This window comes from Protopterus annectens, chromosome 2.part2 (assembly GCF_019279795.1).
Source record: "Protopterus annectens isolate FY-2018-M chromosome 2.part2, PAN1.0, whole genome shotgun sequence".
Lineage (NCBI taxonomy): Eukaryota > Metazoa > Chordata > Ceratodontiformes > Protopteridae > Protopterus > Protopterus annectens.
Window position 1 is genome coordinate 327,528,342 of NC_056730.1, and position 20,032 is coordinate 327,548,373.

Below are 20,032 nucleotides of genomic sequence, written 5' to 3' on the forward strand. Positions count from 1 at the left end.
TTTATCATTACCAAACACCATTATGTCAGCCATGACAATACCAATCCATTTATAGCAAGTCACTCATTGTATATTGAGAGGTTATACAAATGTTAATCTCTTAAAACAAAGCATTCTCATTGCTTGTATCAATCTCATTGATTGTAATAAATGGTGTCAACTTTTGGCTATCTTTCAGTAGGGATATTTACCAAAACCCACTGGAAGCATGTGTAAAATAATTTGGCACTGACCAGATTAGGTGATATGTCTTCTAATGTAGGTAAAACAAACCTTTCTTGCATATATACATCATTAAGCTTTTTTTTTTTTGTAACAACCATTCTTTTTGATAACTGTGACCACTGGTGCACACCTTCCAGCTGGTTCAATTACCCATTCTCTCACATCAAGTTCTGCCCACACTTTAGACCATATAAGAAATGGCACTATTTACAGTGTGGTCAAGGTATACGGGACTGCAATTAGGTTCATAGGTTTGTACTAGGCTGATGGCCCTGGGGCTTTTACAAGCCTAGCCATACGATTACCCTGGCATCGTGCCACCCAACCTTAGTTCCCAGTGCCTCTGTCAAGTAGAGCCACTGGAGTTATCCCCGGGGTGAATTTTTCTATTTCCCATCCACTGATCAAGATTTCACTTGAAGAGGGTTAGCGAGGTGCTTTGCTTGACATGTATGGGAAGTCTATTCCATAGCATGGGCAGTCTCTGGGTTATGAACCTGTCCCTCCAGTATGTTCTGTTGATTGTGGTAATGAAGTTGAGGTCTCTGGAGTGTGTGGTGCAGAGGGATTGGGATTTCTTTAGATGTAGCATTTCTAACAGAGGTGGATCAGACATGGCTTTGTAAGTCAAGCAGAGATTGCCTCTAAGTAGGTGATATGAGACAGAGAATAGTTGGGAGTTTTTTTAATCTGTCCATATAGCACAAGTGTTTAAGGCCTAGGATCCTCTTTGTGAGGTACTTTTGCGGCTCTCTAGTTGCTGCAGGTCTCTAGTGAGGTAAATGTCAAATGGGGCACTGTACTCAATGACTTACCTAATGAGGGAAGAGTAGAGGGTGACAATGACCTCTTTCTTCCTGGCTGCAAAACCCTTAGTAATGAGATGTGCCACATAGAAGGACTTTCTGACCATGGCATTGTGGTCATCAAAAGAGAGGTTGCTGTCAACCTGTGTTCCCAGATCTCTTATAATGCCTTCTGTGTTCAGTGGACTGCCATCAACGTGGTAATTCATGGGAGCTGGGTTTTTCCCAAAGGGGAAGACAACATATATTTTGGCATTGAGCTTAAGGCCATGGTTCTGACACCAGTCGTTGGTCTCAGTGAGGCCATTCTGTAGGATGTCAACATAATTTGGGGAGTTACTAACAGTTCCCAACTTGCAATCATCTGCAAACTTTGTCAGCCAGAGTCCCTTCTTGTTGGCCTGGACTTCAGAGAAATAGATACCAAACAGGAGAGGATCCAGGACCGAACCCTGTGGGACTCCACTCGTGACTAGTCGGCAGTCTGACTTGGAGTCAGCTACTTTCACACTGTGGGTTATATCTGTGTGTCAGTTTGCAATCCACCAAGTGATATGGGGGTTGATGCCTAGCTTAGTGAGGCTTTCTATGATTCCTGAGTGAGGAATGGTATCAAAGGCCTTGGCCAGATCAAGGTAGGCTGTATGAACCACTTTGCCTTCATCCACAGCTCTGGTGACTGACTCAAAGAAGTCAACCAAGTTGAGCAGGCATGATCTACCCTTCACAAAACTAAACTATGTGGGATCCAGAGTTTGGAGATTCCTTATATCCTTGTTTATTAGGTCCATGATGATGCGTTCCATCTCTTTGCATATCACACTCATCAGGCTAATGGGGCAATAGTTCCCAGGGTCTGTAGTCACTCCTTTGTGGAGAGGGATGACTGTAGCAGTGCACCATTTAGTAGGGACAAAGCCTGAGGTGAGGCTGTGATTGAACAGGGCACACAGGTGAGGTGCCAGTTCACTCTGTAGGTCATGTAGAAGACAGCCAGGGATATTGTCAGGTCCCATAGAAGCTGTATTCTTGGCCTTGGACAGTGCTGTTTTAACCTGTGCAGCAGTAATTCTGGGTGACTGGCAATCTACTGGTATTGTGATTGGTCCTTTGAGGGGGAGGAGTAAAGATGGCACTGAATCTGTTGGCCAGTATGTTGGCAATATCTGTTGGCTCGGTATAGGAGGTATCATTGTACAGTAGCTCAGAGCAAATCTGGGTATTGCCGTAGAGATTTTTTACATAACTATAGAAGGCCTTGTGGTTGTCTTTACAATCTGCTGCAATTCTGTTTTCATAGCTAGCTGTAGAGAATTTGATAAGGGATCTCAACTTTTTGTTGAGGCTGATAAGGAAGTTTTTCCAGTCTTACGACTTCACCTTATTCTGCATCAGTTTCCTCCTTCTGTTGTAGAGTTTGTTTATGGCAGGGGACCACCAGATTCACTTCCTTTTTTTGGAGGAGAGCGTCTTTGTTCTATTGGGTATGGCGAGATCCATGCATTTGTATATGTCTTTGTACAGTGCATTGCTGTATGATTCGGCGGTCATGCAACTATTCTCCATTTGCATGGGTGCCGTGAAGATAGCCACCTTTGTATTTAGGAGCCCAAAGTTAGCTTTGGAGAAGTTTTTCATGGTGGTTACCTTTGGGGGGGGGGGATTTCCAAGGTGATTAGTTTGTGGTCAGATCTAACCAGGGAGGAGCTGACTATTGGCATAGAGAATGGCCACCCATGTTAGCAATGACCAGGTCAAGGATGTTGCTACCTCTAGTGGGGGTAAGAATGAGCTGGTCCAGGGCATTGGAATTAATGAACTCCAGGAAATGTTGGGAAAGTGTATTGGTACATGAGTAGTTTTCCCATTTAAAGGAGGGGTAGTTGAAGTTGCCTAGTGTGAGAGTGTTAGGTTGGACCCTAATATTCTCCAGGGTGCTTTGGAATGTGGAGTGTGAGTCTTGGGACATGGTTGGGGACCTATAGCAGGCTATAACCTGGATCATTGTCTTACCCAGTGTTAGCTGCACCTGAAGTATCTCTGCTGCCTTATGTTGGGCTACCAGTCTGGAGGTGTGCACATCCTTTATGAATATGGAAACACCACCGCCTTTGGAGCTTTGGTCCAAGTTCTGGGGCTGAAAGGTGTGGAAAGAGTTATAGCCTGGTAGTGTAGGGATGCTTTCTGCTGCCTTGAACCAGGTCTCTGTTACAGCACAGATGTCAATATTCTCCACTTTAAGGAGTGCTGCGAGCGAGTGCATTTGGAGATTTAGACTTCTAGCATTGAGCAGTATGACCCTCAGGTTGCATTTGTTTGTAACTGTAACGGTGGTAATTTGGTCTTTGGAACACCACCTAAAAAAGGCATTATAGGGGTGGCACGAGCCTTGGCCAGTATCCAGAAACCCAGAGATGGCAGATACAGACCATCTCTGGCAAAGCATTGAGGTCTGTCAGTCATGTCATCCCAGGCAGACAGATACTGCATCCCCTTAGAATGACACCAGAATCTTAGCCAATTGTTGAAATCAATCATTTTCTGTTTGTACTGTGGTATCATTCTGGGTGATGGTAGGATGCTGCTCAGGGCAAGGGTCATACCTGCCTGGGCTTCATAATCTGAGAGCTCCTCCATGTCTCTTTCCATGTAGTCCAGGGAGGTATGTCTCAGATCATTCACACCCACATGTACAATGACTGAGTCATATTTGTACCTGTTGTTGAGGGACATGAGTGCATGCATTATGTGGTGGATCATGGCACCTGACAGGCAGCTGACTGTTACTTTCCCTTATTCAGCCTAGTGAGTGGAACATCAGTGTGCCTCACTATTGAGTCACCTATGAGTAGTGTGTTAGGCATGCTGTTTTACCTTAGAGGCTTTGGTTGAGTAGCACACTGTTTAGGAGAGTTATGTGTCTCATGATTAGTGTTGTGTTGTGGTGGTCGAGTGCGTTTCTGCCTTGGAGGTCTCAGCTGTTTGGGTAGGTTTTTATTGAGAGCCTCTGTGAAATTGGGTGTGTGGTTTGTGTTTTTATGTGAAGACAGGGCTGGTGTGTGTTCTGGAGGTCTATGTGTTGCATGTGGTGTGGTGCAAGTGTTGACATTCTCCTCTTGACCAGCTATTCCGGTCTTGGCTGGAGAGTGCGTGGCTTCCAATTTGGATATATAAGTGCATCTCTCACAAATCTGAGTGTTGGGAGGTAAGAGGAGAGAGTTGTTGGTGTACATAAGGCAGCTGCTACATTGCCTCAGGATGCCTGGGTTTACGAGGTTAATAGGAGAAAGCACAGGGAGCTGACCTTTAGACATGCCTGGAGGGATGGGCATTAATAATAAGTACTGGATCTGTTTCCTTGTAGAACGTTTAGTGCTGGTAGCACTTTTGTGCGCTACAATAATTGCTACAAGAAGTCTGGTAAAGTGATAGACTAATAAGCTTGTAAAAGTGCAGGAGAGGAGAGAACTAGTAGATCTAAGGGAAAAACTGAAGAGCAGAATTTGGCACCTCTCAGATGCTTACAAACAGTCCTGGATAGAGCAAGTCTGTATCTGGACTAGACTAGTTACAGGAAAGGTGGGAAACAAGTGCAAATGTGGGCTTTTAAACCAGAAAGTTGAAAGAGATGGAAAAACTTCCCAAATGACCAATAAACTACAATTTCTGGGTCAAAACCCACTCCTCTTGTGGTAGATAAGCTACCTAGTGCTTACTGCTCCCACTGACAAGCTAGAAGGCTTCCCTCCAACACAGAAAGGCTTGGGGGGCTCAGACACTTACAAACAGTCCTGGATACAGCAAATCTGTATCTGGACTAGACTAGTTACAGGAAAGGTGGGAAACAAGCGCAAATGTGGGTTTTTAAACCAGAAAGTTTAAACAGATGGAAATAACTGCCCAAATGGCCAATAAATCACAATTTCCAGGCCAGAGAACACTTCTCTTGTGGTAGATAGGCTACTAAGTGCTTACCACTCCCACTGATAAGCTAGAAGGATTCCCTCCAACAAAGTAAGGTTTGGGGGGGCTCAGAAGCTTACAAACAGTCTTGGATACAGCAAATCTGTATCTGGACTAGACTAGTTACAGGAAAGACGGGAAAAGCGCAAATGTGGGTTTTTAAACCAGAAAGTTGAAAGAGATGGAAAAACTGCCCAAACAGCCAATAAACTACAATTTCTGGGCGAGAAACCACTCCTCTTGTGGTAGATAGGCTGCCTAGTGCTTACCACTCCCACTGACAAGCTAGAAGGCTTCCCTCCAACACAGAAAGGCTTGAAGGGCTCAGACACTTACAAACAGTCCTGGATACGGCAAATCTGTATCTGGACTAGACTAGTTACAGGAAAGGTGGGAAACAAGCTCAAATGCAGGTTTTTAAACCAGAAAGTTGAAAGAGAAGGAAATAACTGCCCAAATGGCCAATAAATCACAATTTCTGGGCCAGAGACCACTTATCTTGTGGTAGATAGGCTACCAAATGCTTACCACTCCCACTGATAAGCTAGAAGGCTTCCCTCCAACACAGTAAGGCTTGGGGGGCTCAGAAGCTTACAGACAGTCTTGGATACAGTAAATCTGTATCTGGACTGGACTAGTTACAGGAGAAGCAGGAAACAAGCTCAAACACAGGCCTTTAAACCAGAAAAGTTGAAAGAGTTGGAAAAACTCCACAAATGGCCAATAACTACAATTTCTGGGCCAGAAACCACTCCTCTTGTGGTACATAGGCTACTTAGCGCTACCACTTCTACTGATAAGCTACAAGGCTTCCCTCCAACACAGAAAGGCTTGAGGGGCTCAGAAGCTTACAAACAGTCCTGGATACAGCAAATCTGTATCTGGACTAGACTAGTTACAGAAAAGGGGGGAAACAAGGGCTAATGCAGGCTTTTAAATCAGAAAGTTGAAAGAGATGGAAAAAACTGCCCAAACAGCCAATAAACTACAATTTCTGGGCTAGAAACCACTCCTCCTGTAGTAGATAGGCTACCTAGTGCTTACCACTCCCACTGATAAGCTAGAAGGCTTCCCTCCAACACAGAAAGGCTTGGTGGGCTCAGAAGCTTACAAACAGTCTTGGATACAGCAAATATGTATCTGGATTAGACTAGTTACAGGAAAAGTGGGAAACAAGCTCAAACATGGGCTTTTAAACCAGAAAAGTTGAGAGAGATGGAAAAACTGCTGAAATGGCCAATAACTACAATTTCTGGGCCAGAAACCACTCCTTTTGTGGTAGATAGGCTACCTAGTGCTTACCGCTCCCACTGAAAGCTATAAGGCTTCCCTCCAACACAGAAAGGCTTGGGGGGCTCAGAAGCTTACAAACAGTCCTGGATACAGCAAATCTGTATCTGTCTAGACTAGTTACAGGAAAGGCAGGAAACAAGCTTAGAATTTTTTTTTTACAGAAAGGCAGCTAAAACAACACTGAAAACAATTCAAGTGCAGTGCAAGCTAGCACACGTGAGTGTATAGCAATATTAGAACAAATACAGTTTAAATAAATGCAATTTATTCAAACTGTATTCTGAACTGAATTCAGTTAATGTTTTATTCAACTCTGAACAGTTAAAAAGTACCAAAAAATATACTTGTCAGCTGAGAAGCACACTCAGAACACAAGGATATTCTAGTCATTTTTTTTCGATTCTCGGCTGGAGTGCAGGGAGTGCCCTCTGTGTGGAGTCTGCATGTCCTCCCCACAGTTGGGTGGGCGTTCAAAAGACATGTGTGAATGGGTGTGCCTTTGTTGAAGGTTGAACGTCAAGCTGGCACCTTGGCGTTCATGAAAATCTACTGCCAATCATTAGTGGACTGGAGTTCCGCTGTCGCGACCCCTAACCAGGAAAAGCCAAAAGAACAACAACAACAACAACAGTAAAGTGGAAAGGGTGAAAGCAAGAAAAGAAGATAATGCAAGGTTAAGAACTTAAGTGGGTTGGCCTTCTCAAATTGTCCTTCATTTGTATCTTTATTGATTCATAGTTATCTAGAACAACTTCACCAAACTCATGTACACTGACATCATTCATTATGGCAACCAGTCCCATCTCACATGCCACAGTTCTGTTGAGTACATTATTTATATACAGATCATCCAGTACATAAACCCAGAACTCATACTTATGCCCTTTTCACTCAGACATGGCTATTAATCTGTCACTGCACTTGCCTTTGCCTGTAGGCTTAAATATTTGTATCTCTGCTTCATGCAACTTTGGAAGGTTTGAAATATTTGTATAGGCAGCATATGCTATCACGGTCACATTCGCACCTGTATCAGTCTTGAAACGGTGTATAAAGACAAAGTGGAGATCTACAACTATGGGCAGTACAGAGGTATGAAACTCATGTCATACTTCATGAGAGTTCTGGAGAGGATGACTGATAAATGAATATGCAGAGTAGCAGAAAGTAAGATGGAATATGAACACTTTGGATTCAGATCAGGATGCAGCACAACTGATCCAAAGTCTGCAGTAAGACAGAGAGATGAGGAGAAGCTAGACATGAAGAAAGAGTCCAAATGGGTATTCCTAGACTTCGAGACCACACATGACAATTTCTCTGCAGCAGCAGAAACATTGGTAAAATTAGTGCAGATTATCTACAATGACCCAATGACTCAAGTGTGAACAGTGTTCAGTGTCACAGAGGGGTTTCCAGTGGGAGTGGGTGTACATTAGGGTTCATCTCTGAGCCCACTGATGTTCATACTAATGATGCACTACATTAGGAAACAGGTTGAAGAGGACAGATCAACAAAGTTGCTGTTTGCAAAAGATGCAGCATTACAGGCAGACTCTAAGCAAGAACTTCAAGAAAGGTTAGGAGAATGGAATGCAAAACTGAAGGTACCTAGGATGAAACTGAGTACAGATGAGACAGTTATATTGGCAGCAAATGAGGAAAATCTGAAGAAGCTTAGAACTGAGATAGAAAGGAAAATAGTGGAACATGTTAACAGCTTCAAGTATCTGGGTAAAGTGATTGAGGAAATGGGAAGTTGTAATGAGGAATCAAAGCTAGAATCAGAGGGGGTGGAGTTAACTGGCACAGAGTGCCAGGTGTAGTGTATGACAGAAAAATGCCTTAAGAAGCTGAAAAGTATGGTGCACAAAACAGTGGTGTGACCTGTACTACTTTATGGCACAGAAACCTGGGCAGTAAAGGCAGAGCAGCTGAGGAAGCTAGAGGTGATGGAGGTGAAATGCTTGAGATGGGTGGTAGGATGCACACTGTGGGACAGACAAAGAATTGAGGACATCAGAGCAGAAGTGAAAGTAACTCCAATTGCAGAGAACAGATTACAGTGGTTCAAGCACACATGCAGAAAAGCCAAAGGCAATCTGGTGAAGACTTTGGAAAGACAGGAAGAATACAAGAGGAAACAAAGGTATTCAGAAAAGAGGTAGATGGATTGTGTGAGAGAAGACCTGTGAAAGTCAGGCATGACTGTTGAAGAAGGTGTGAGAATGGAGTTGACTTGAGAGAAATTATGACAGATGACACAACACCCTGACCTCAAAAAGAAGATGGGAAGAAGAGGGTTAATGCTGATGGTGATTCTTTTCAGTAACACTTCAGTGGTTTTGTATACTTTCCTTCTCAATGATGCTTGTAAATGCATAGAATTACATGTTCATGTTATCTGCCTTTTCACCTTATTATTTACTGTATCTTTCCTCATCTTTGCTGAGAGTTAATATGCTTGTTTTTCTTCTTTTCCAAAAGTTCATACAAAAATGTTATCTCCTTTACTAGTACTATTCACTGCATTTTACTCTGGGATATTATTATCCTGCTTCCATCACTGCTTCCTTTTATTTTATTGGATATTAATTTGTAGCCTGCTATCTCTTGTTTTATTACACTTCATAAAGAGTATCCGTTTGCCTTTTATATCCAAATTCTTCCTCAACGGACAACACTTGCAGCTGTCTTTATTGTTTCTTCTGGTTTATTTATATATTTTATTTTTATTTGTTAACTGGGTAGGTAGACTGGTCCTTGAACCCTTTTTAGCAATGACCTGGGCCAGAAGGCAAGACAGTATGCACTCACATCAAACAAATATAGAATAATACTGGGCCAAAAGGCAAGACAGCATGCATTCACATCAAACAAATACAGTAACAATGCATATACAGTCTCATGATATTTTTTTTAACAAAGTAATGTTTGAAGAAGATGCTCCAGACTGTAGTAAATCTTATAGAGTCTTATAATAACACAGTAAATACAACTGTTGCCAAGGAACATTTGCAGGTCTCATGAATACAATATTAAGCAATGATTAGGAATGAATTTCTTGGATAATAATAACATTTTACTATTATCATGTAAAGGATAATGTAGGGTCTATGCGATAAGGGCGAAGAGTGTGATGATCTGACAGCATTTAGAGGTATTTAGCTTGGGCCATTGTTAGATTTCCATTTGTTCTCCTCAGTGAGATGTGTTTTGAGGTGAGTTTTGAAGGTTTTAAGATTAGATGCTAGCCTTATGTCATCTAGAATTGCATTCTAGCAAGCTGGTGCAATTTTGCTAAAAGTGCTTTCAGTGGTGGTTAGTTTAAATGGAGGTTTTACCAAGTATAGACCATAACAAGATCTAAGTGAGCCGACTGCTTCTCGGATTTGTAGTTTATTTTGAATGGTTGACAATAACTACCAAAGAGAAGTTTGAAAATAAAAGTTACTAAAAGGAAAATGGATCTGGAGGCAACTGGCAACCATTTCTTTTTAGAGGGGTTGTACAGTGATGCTCACTGGAGCTGAAAAGGTATATGAACCTAAGTATTCTGTTTTTAGTGCTTTGGATTAGGGAAATAGTTTGGGCTGAGTGTGCAGTTATAATGAGTGCATATTTTAACCTTAATATTAGTACAATAATGGCTATGGCATGCCTAGTCTCTTTGTTGAGCATGCTGGATTTTCTGCATGACACCTTCAAGTGATTGACAACTTTTTCCTGCCTTGGTTTTGTGTATGTTCATGAAATTTGAGGATTTGATCAATTGTTATACCTAGAGATTCCTGAGAAGTAGTAACTGGAAAGGAGGTGCCTGTGGGGTCAATGACAGATAGTGGTATATTACGCCTAAGTTTTAGATAAGTTCCTAGTAGTTCTATTACTTTTGACAGTGTTGATGGAGAATTTACTAGCATGCAGCCAGTTCCAGATGTTCCCAAAGTGTTTTTGCATTTGTGTGCATGATTTAATTGATATAGGGAATGCTGCTTTAATTCTGGTTCGCAGTCCTTTTCTGTCTTCTAGACTGTTTCATAATGATTTTTTAGGGCAATCCTATTTATGTTCAGCATTGCTGTTTTGTGGACTGGGCACACCTTTTTAGCTGCTAACTTACTTGACACCCTATTCAGAGTCTGCATTAGATGGTCAGAGTAGAAACAACCTAGAAAGGAACAGATACAGACTCCAGAAAACGAGTCTAGTATGACTCTTCTCCTAAGTATAGCTGCAGTACAAGTGTTTCACCTATATTCAGGCACGCTGGCAACAATATCATTCTTTTTGTCTTCCATTCCTAACATCTCTTTTACCAGATGTGTCTAGTAACTACTCTTGTATAAAATTAAAGTGCACACTTCTGCTTTTAGGGTGCTTGAAATAGCATATTCGGATTCATGCATAAACATTTATTCTGTTTTACAAATCTGCTCTCTTATGCAGACAGTTGATCTATCTTAAATTTTCACTGTCTGCATCTCTTATAGACTTCAAGCTGTTATCCTCATATATCTCCCTTTGCATCACCCGCAAGCTTTGTGGTTTTACTACTCCTTATCTCTTATTTTCTTCTATCTTTTTCCCAGTTCCAACTTCTAATCCCTGTCACCCCACCCTCTATTTCTTCTTCACATCCCTCTACCTTACTTCTTGTTTAACCCTTCTCCTTTATGCTCTTCCTTTACACATGCCCCTCCACAGTTCCTAACTATGGGTCCTTTATTCTGTCATTCTTTCCTTTCGTGTAACGACTTTCAGTCTAGTCACCATCTTCCATGCTGAAGACAGAAGTTGATGTATGGTATTCTATTCACCACTTGTACTGCGCTCAGACTGTAAAGGTACACATTTCATAGTGCCCTACCTTGGTAAGCAAAAATTAAAGGAGAACTCTACCCAAATGTCAAGTTTTTCTTTCCAAAAAGTGATTTTCCCTCTCTGCAATACAACACTAAACATGTCACTGTATTTTTAAGTGCATATTTGTTCTGGTGTTTTGTTACAACATTTTTGCATTGCATGCAGTGTTTTGTTGACACAAGTCAGCGAGTTGGGGAAATAAGACTGACATTCACAGACTCTTATTCTAGCCACAATATTAAAAAAAAATGAATGCAACACAAAACCATCTCAGTCCAAGTAACACCTATTAATTACAGTGGTCAGATTTTTCAGACTTCAACACTGAACTACAGTAAAAAGAACAATTAACTCTGATTTATTATTTATTTATTTATTGGCATTTGTTAACCGGGATTGTCCAACTGGGCTTGTGGCCCATTTTCAGTGGAGACCCGAGGAGAAAAGCTCCAGTAGTACATTTTAAACAAGTACAGTTTTAAACAATACTGATATAATAGCAGTTATAGCAAAAAGATTCACATATATTGGGTTAGTGCTTAAAGTTAAAGTTGCATTAAAAAGAAGCTAAGTAACAATTTTACATTGATATAGTTAAATAGGTCAACAATAAAAACATTTGTCTGTATAAAATTATGCAAATGCATAGTAAACACATTGGAGAGAGAGGTGTAATGAGGTACTAAGTATGGTCCTTTTGAGGGTACATAAAAGGAAGGAAGACTGGGTAGGGTCATGGCAAGGGCAGGTTCTGGAATTGAGAGAATAAGCTTTTAGTTCATTTTTAAAGTGTGAGGTGTGGGAGATTGAACATAAGTCAATGGGAAGTTTGTTCCAAGCATGGACAAGGGAGTGTTTGTAGAGTAGTTTGCCTACTGACCTTTTTGGGTGGTAGATATCACGTAATTGTTGGTTAGAAGTACGAAGGGTCCGGGATGGGATGTAGATGGAGACTAAGGAAGATAGAGATGGACAGAAGGAGGGTTTATAAAGAATAGAGTGTAGCACATGAAATTGATAAGATAGCAGAAATTGGGGAAGTTCAAGCCATTGAAGAGAGTTTAAAGAAATGCAGTGATGTGAGTTGTATGGGGAGTTAGTAATGAATCTGGCTATTTTATGGTAAGTCTGTTGGAGTTTGTTTAGAGTGGAGGCCTGGATATTGGTAAGAACTGGGGCAGCGTATAAAAGGGAGGGGAGAAGGAGTGCCTGGCCCAAGGTAAGTCTAGATTCAGGGGTTAGGAATTTTTGTTCTGATATAGCAGACCTAGTTTCTGGTTTGTTTGTTTTTTATACATTGGAGTATGTTTAGGTTGAACTTTAGTTCGTCATCGATAATGACCCCTAGGAGTTTTGTGTGGGTGTCAGGTTGGATAGTTGTATTGTTTGAAGATGTAATAAAAAAGGAGGTTTTGTGATGAGAAAGAGAACAGGGAAGGAAAAGTAGGAGTTTGGTCTTTTTGGGATTTAGGATCAATAGGTTGTGAGAGAGCCATTGTTCAGTGGATAGTAGGGCCTGTTAGGTCAGGTTGTGTAGCTCAGGAATGTTATTTGAGATGGATATAAGTGTGGAGTCATCGGCATACTGAATAAGGGAGGATTCTTTGCATGAGGTGTGAAGATCATTGGTGAAGATGTTAAACAAAAGGGGTCCCAAGATGGAGCCTTGGGGAACACCAGTGGAGATGGGAAGGAAAGGTGAGGAGGATGAGAGCCATTTGACAGATTGTTCCCTGCCAGATAGGTAACTATTAAACCAGGCAAGCACAGAGGGGAATAGGTGGATATTTGCGAGTTTGGATAGTAGTAGAGGATGAGAGACAGTATCAAAGGCTTTGGAGAGATCTAGGAAGAGACAGAAAATGAGTTTATTGCTGTCTAGGGCCTCTGAAATGATATGAGTGAAGGAGAGGAGGGCAGTGGTGGTGCTGTGGTGATGACGAAATCCATGTTAGGTAGGGGTAAGTAAGTGGTGTGTGAGGAGGTGATTGAGAAGCTGTGAGTGAATACATTTTTCTAATATCTTGGAGAGAGGGAACAGAATGGCAATGGGTCGGTAGTTTGAGGGGTCAGTGGAGTTTCCACCTTTATGAAGAGGGATAGTGAAGAAAGATTTCCAAAGGGTGGGGACAGTTGATTCCAGAATAGATCAATTAATTAGTATAGATATAGGATAGGCAATTGAGTCAGCAGCAAGCTTGAGGAATGTAGGAGATAGATTGTCAGTGGAAGGAGAGCAAGGTTTTAGCTTGAGTAGTAGAGATTTGATGTAAGTAATGGGAACTGGCTCAAAAGAAAATAAAGTTGTGTTAGTGGGACTTGGAAGGGTGGTTGTCGAAGTAGAGTTTGGCTTAGAGGTTACCAGATTTTGGATGGAAAAGATAAAGTGTTTATTCAGGAGGGTAGCTGTTTCCTGAGAGGAAGAGTTAGGGTATGGGGGGGATTAGAGGGCTTTCCAGGATAGAGGATGTTGTTAAGAGTTGACCACAATTTTCGAGGATTGGATTTGTTGTTAAGCTGAGCAGAGCTATAGTATAACTTTTTGTCATTAGTTGTATGTTTTTTTTGCAAGGCTCCTCAGTTGCCTGCATTTTTGAAGAAAATGTGGTTGTTTAGTTTTAGTCCAGGTTTTCCAAACATGATCTCTTTGTTTCATAAGGGACCAAGTCTCCTTGAAGTGCCAGGGAGCATGATTTGATTTTACTCTGATCTTCCTAGAGGGAGCTAAGTTGTTTAGAGTATTCATGAAGATGCTATTGAAAGTGCTTACAGCATCGTTTAGGGGGAGGAGATTTAGGATGGACCAATCTATGTTGTGGAGAATGGAGTTAAATTGGAATGAATTGAAAGTCGATAGTTTTTGACAGTCTTTGATAAGGTGGGGTTTAGGAATATGGGAGTAGTGTCTTAAGATGGTGGTAGGGAGATGATCACTGAGGGAGTCAGGTAAGGTGGTGGGATTGTGGTATTGGTGGGGGGAATTGGTAAGGATCCAGTCTATGATGGAGCTGAAGTGGAATTTTTATGGAAGCGAGTGGGAGATGTTATAAGTTGGTGGAAGCCATGTAGGTGGATAATGAGTTGGGGGGAGTCAGTTGTGAGTTTGCACCAATCAATGATGACATCACCAAGGATAAGTGTCTCATATGATATGTTGTGGGAGAACCAGGATAGGATGTTTTCAAGATTGGGCAGATTGTTACCAGGAGGAAAGTAGATAGAGGCAATTGTAAGTTTTTTGTGGGGATTCAGATGGCAGTTAAGGATGATGATTTCAGCTGGGAGGAAGTCAGGAATTGGGGAAGGGTATGCTGAGAGGTTAAGGTTGTTTGCGTAGAGGATGGCCACGCCACCCCCCTTCTTAAAAAGTCTATCAGATCAAAAGATATTAGAACCTGGTGGGAGTATTTCACTATTTGAGATTTGTGGCTTGAGCCAGGTTTCAGATAGGGAGAGGATGTGAGGGGTATTGAGAGCTATCCATGAGTGCAGCTCAGTGACTTTATTTGCTAGACTCTGAATATTCAATGAGTAAATAGTTAAGTATTTGGATGGAGATGATTGTTGTGACTGAGGTTGGTGACTGTTAGAGGAGTAAGATGGGATCAGTGTAGAGGTAGTTTTGGGGAGAGAAGAGGGGCCAGGGTTGGGATGGATATCTCCAGAACAAAGTAGGTTTTTAGTGAGGAGAGAGTGTGTAGTAGATGCTAGATGGAGTTTGTATAGTTTTGACTTAGCTTTGTGGGAAGGTTTAAAAACCTGTATTATGGATAGTTTATATAGACTTGAGGTAGAGGTAGTAAAGAGATTAGGGGAGATAGTAAAAGATGAAGTAGTTGGATATATGTTGTATGAGTGAGAAGTTGGTGAGCATAGGAGTGGGTCAGAGAGATTGGAGTGGTAAGAGGTGGAGATAGAGAGAATAAGTAGTGTAGAAGATGTTAGAAAATAATACATGTTGGAATAAAATATGGTCAGATAGAGTAGGTAAAGACAGTGGTATACAGGAAGTGGTGTTGACAAGATTGACAGATTAGTAAGGTGGTTGTGGCAATAGGCAGGAAGTGTAATTGTAGTGGCTAGTGGGACAGGAAGGGGAGGGATAGTTAGGTATAAAGGTAATTGTAATGGGGTGGGTGGGAATGGGGGTAGGGTAAGGGAGCGAACGGTGTGGGGCTAGCACCCTGGTCAAGATGAAGTCATATAAACAATCAGAAAAAGATAGTGAAAAACTAGCTTGAGAGACAAGGATATAAAGTTTCTAAAGGTATAGTCACCAGAAATAAAATAAAAAGAAATAAAATATGAGCAGAAGTATGCTTACAAAAGGACACTGGCCTCAAGCTACACAAGTAGATTTACTTGAAGCAAACCCAGTGCTGTATGGTTAAAATAAGGTAAAATAGAGAGGCTTTGGATGGGGGAGAGAGAGGTATTACTAGCATCTAAAAGCAGGCCAAAAAAAACATTAATATGTAAGAGTCTAAAGACAGTAAAATAGGGCAGGTGCACTAGGAAAGGCAGTTATGAGTGAGGCTAGAAATGAATTCAAGGAAGGGTAAAGTACAGAACAGGAGAATATACACAGAAACAGTATGAGGATAGTGGGTAACCAAAGAGAAAGGATAGGAGCTGCTGGCATCTGCTTTTCGTGGTGACTAGCAAAAAAAACCACTGTAAATTCTTGTTGTACTTATAAAGTCTAACATTAATTAAAAGATTAGCTTATGTAGTAGTTATTTACTGGGACATATACTTCAGTGGTATTAGTTTAAGCTGTCATTCAAACATTCTTTAAAATTCTGTATTAGAGATAGCCAGTAATGAAAATCAAAGGAAGTAAAGTAATTAAAAATGAGGATGATGCTGACAGTCAAAATTAGGCAGTCATGGCACTGTTGTAAGCTGATGTGAGAGAGAAAACCAAAGTAAACAACCTTGTCATGGTACAGATTTCTCTCTGTACCTTTAACTTGACACCAGGAAGGCAAAGACACTGACTGTAAAACAAAATCATGCTACCATGACAATCACCTTTCAGGCCAATTTTGGGTGTAACATATTAAAAAATAATAATAACCACTTACTTTGATACAGAAACTTTAGTAATGCAGAAAAGTTCAAGATATGTTAAAAAAACAGATTTGACTTCAGACGCTCTCAAGCTTTTGTATCCAGAGCACAGTCTCCTCCCCTTACTCATAATGCCTGCATACAGAACAAGCTACCTCAGATTGAGTTTGCCTTGAATAAGTTATAAAGAAGCAGGGATAGTAAAAAGAATAGCTGGAAGGAAGCTACTGGACTGAAAAAACTAGTAAGCCCATCAGGAAGAAATTCCCAAGGTGCCAAGGCCAGATCAGGTAGGAGCCTCCAGATGTGACTAAGAAAAAGGGAAGAAACATAAAATATATGGTACAGGGGATGGGGGTGGGGTGGGTAGTTGAGGAAGGATAGAAGAAGGCAACACTGATCTATTATTATGGCAATTACATAAACATTGTATCTGATGTTGTCTTTTACATCCATCCCTCAATGTGTGGGACAGAGTCCCTAGCTCTATGTTATCTCTTGGGTGGTCTTATTAAAGGATATTCAAGAGCACAGCCACACTGGAAGAGGCTGCTGATCCGAATTGTATGTTCAATTTGTAACTGGAGATGAAAATGTGAACCTTGGACCAGGTATTCAAAGCACTGATGTCTTCAATTGTTACTCTTGAGAAAAAGGCTGTAGATGCAGTTACTGACCTTGTGGAATGAGCTTTCAGTACTGAGGGAAATAATAATCCTCTCTCGACAGACATAAGATATGCATTGAGAAAGCCAACATGAGAGGGTGATTTTTGGCACTTGTTTACCCAGCTTAGCAGCTGAAAATGAGACAAGCAATTGGTCAGATATTCTAAAAGGTTTTGTTCAATGCAAATACAAATGTAATTGGCAATGAATATCTAGTAAATGTAGTACATATTCATCTTTGTTCAAATAATTTGGGAAGAACACTATACGATTTGTGGACTGGTTAAAGGACAATTCAGAAGCCACCTTAGGTTGGAAAGAGGGACTGGTCTTCAGAGTCACTCTGTCTTGGTGAAAAATCAAATAAGGAAGTTTTGAAGACAAAGGATGAAGTTCAGAAATTGTCCTGACAGAAGTGAAAGCAACCAGAAATATGTTTTTCCATGACAAGGATTTTAAATCAACTTTGGCAGCATGTTCAAAATGTGGAGCTGTTAAAGCTTGTAGAAAATAATAACTTCCCATGGAGGAACTAGAACTCTGAGTGGAGGCTGCAAATTAAAAGCCTTAGAAAGTTTAAGAGAAGCTATGTGTGTATGATTTTTAACAATGTGAACAAAGGATATAGCTGCTAACTGCACTTTGATAGCTCAATAGCTAGTGCCATTCTGAAAAAAGATGAGCAAGAAAATCAAAAATAGCAGATTGGAGAGCTGAAAAAAGGTCAATGATATTTTTAGATACCCAAATGGAGAACCTTTTCCACTTGCTTCTGTGGACATTCCTGGTGGAAGATTTTTGGAAGAGGATAAAATGTGAATGGCTGAAGAGGAAAACTTGGACTACTGAACCATCATTGGAACTGGAGAAACCATGAGGTCAGCTTGAGGGAGTGAATGTTCAGGTACAGCAACCACGATGGATGGGAAAGAAGATCTAGGTCTGATCCCTGAACCTGAGGAGGGTGCAGTAGATGAGGCCAAAAAGGGGCTATGAGGATAACTGTGGCCTTCATAGTACCTGCTTTCTGTGAAAAACTTTGGGATTAGAGAGGTCAGAGCAAAGGTATAAAGGTGTCGGGGGTGGGGGGGGCAATTGTGTGAGAAAACATCCCTGGCTGACACCTCCTCTCGGGGAATTAAAGTGAAGTGCTTACTGCATTTGGTGTTGTGAGGGGAGGCCAAAAGATTTCAGCAAGGCCATACTCAATGGCCAAAAATCCACTTTGCTATTATTGAATTGAGGTACCACTTGAGAGGAAGAAGGATCAATCTACTCAACCTATCTGCAAGGATATTGGATTTTCCCAGAATATGCATTGAAATCAGAAAGTAGTGAGCAGACATCGCCCATTGCCACACTTTCTTGGTTTCTTGAAACAACAAATAAAATCTCGGTCCTTCCTGCCTCTGGATGTACCAAACAACTACTATGTTGTCAGTCTGGACAGATATCACACCTAAGGGGGAAAGAGTCCTGAAATGCCTGCAACACTTACAGAATTAATCGTATCTCCAGTACACTGATGTGTAGACTAGCCTCTGTCTGGGACCATGTGCCTTGGACTGTCTGTCCCGGGTAATGCCCTCCAAGTAGGAAGTGTCCATGGTCACCATGGCTTGCAGAGAAGGGGAAATAAAGGGTCATCCTTGTAGTACATGAGGAGACTGTAACCAGCACTGTATGTGAGTTATGCAACTTGAAAATGGAAAAGAAATGGGCTGTTTTCTGACTGACCATAGCACCGCCAGTCTCCATTAAAAAATTTATATATATTATCTGATTAGAGGGACTAAAGTGATAGCACCTGGCATGGAACCTAGAAGTTAGAGAATCAACTTTGCTGATGGCTTCTGATGGGATAAAACACTTTGGACATGTTGGTGATGCGATGCAACCCTTATCTGGGGAAGCTTTGCTATATGGAGCTTTGTGTCCAAGAAATGTCAGTTAAATTCTATCAACTGTACTGGTTATGATTTGGATTTCTATAGGTTTACTGAGAACCATAGTTCAGTACACAGTTGGAGCAAGGAGTCTCTGTCTTGAATGAGTAAATACACAGCAGATGCTGTGATGAATCAGTTATCCAGATATGGGAATACACAGAATCCCTGCATATACGAGCTGCCACTACTGCCATGCATTTGGTAAACACTTAAAGGGCTGTGATGAACTGAAAATGACTGGCTCCTAGCCACAAATGAAGATACTTCCTGGAGCATCTGTCCATATTTATATGGTAGTAAGCTTCCTGGAGATCTTTTGAACACATCCAATCATTCTTTCTCAATTAAGGAAGAATGGACTGTACCATGACCACCCAGAATTTTGTTTGGTTTGTGAAGTTGTTCAGACAGATCAGTTCCAGAATAGGCCTTAGGTCCCTGTTTTTCTTTGGCACTAAAAAGAATCTTGAGTAAATTCCAGATTCTCTATGGTCTGGTAGGACCTTTTGGATGACTCATTTTCTTAGGATCCTCTTTATCATGGAAGCTGCTGTTTCCCTTTGAGAGGGTAGGACTTCAGGAAGTTTCTTCAGTAGAGACAGGGGAGCATGAAAAGGAATGAGATAGCCTCTGGTAATGATCCTTTGTACCCATTTGTCTTGAGTTATTGGTGTCCAAGTTGTTGGGTGCAGAGATATGTGCCCCTAATTGCATCTAGAGTGTAGCAGCATGGCAACCATTAGGAGCACTGGAAAGACTTCTAAAAGAAAGGTCCTCTGAAGCCTTGATTTTGTGGGCTACCTCTGCCCCTGGAGCAACATCCATTATAAGAGTTCCCACCTCTGCCTCGAGGGGGGCTCTTTCTCTGGAAGTGTCAGAAGTAAATCCCTGTGATTTATGAAGTCAAATTCTCTTCCTTCCCTTCTGGTTTCTGGAGAAAGTCCTTTGATGGGTGGAGAATATGACTCTTACAGTAGATAGGTGTTTGATGACTTTCTCACTCCTGAAGATAGTTTCTTTAAGTTTAGGACTGAAAAGGGGTAATCCAACATAGGAGGCATTGAAGAGGGATGTCTTGAAATATTCCAAAAAGTCCCATAGCCACATTCAGACATGTCTCTAATGGTAATGCCTGTGGTAGCTGCTCTAGACACACATTCCACAGCATTGGAGATAAAGTGCATAGAGA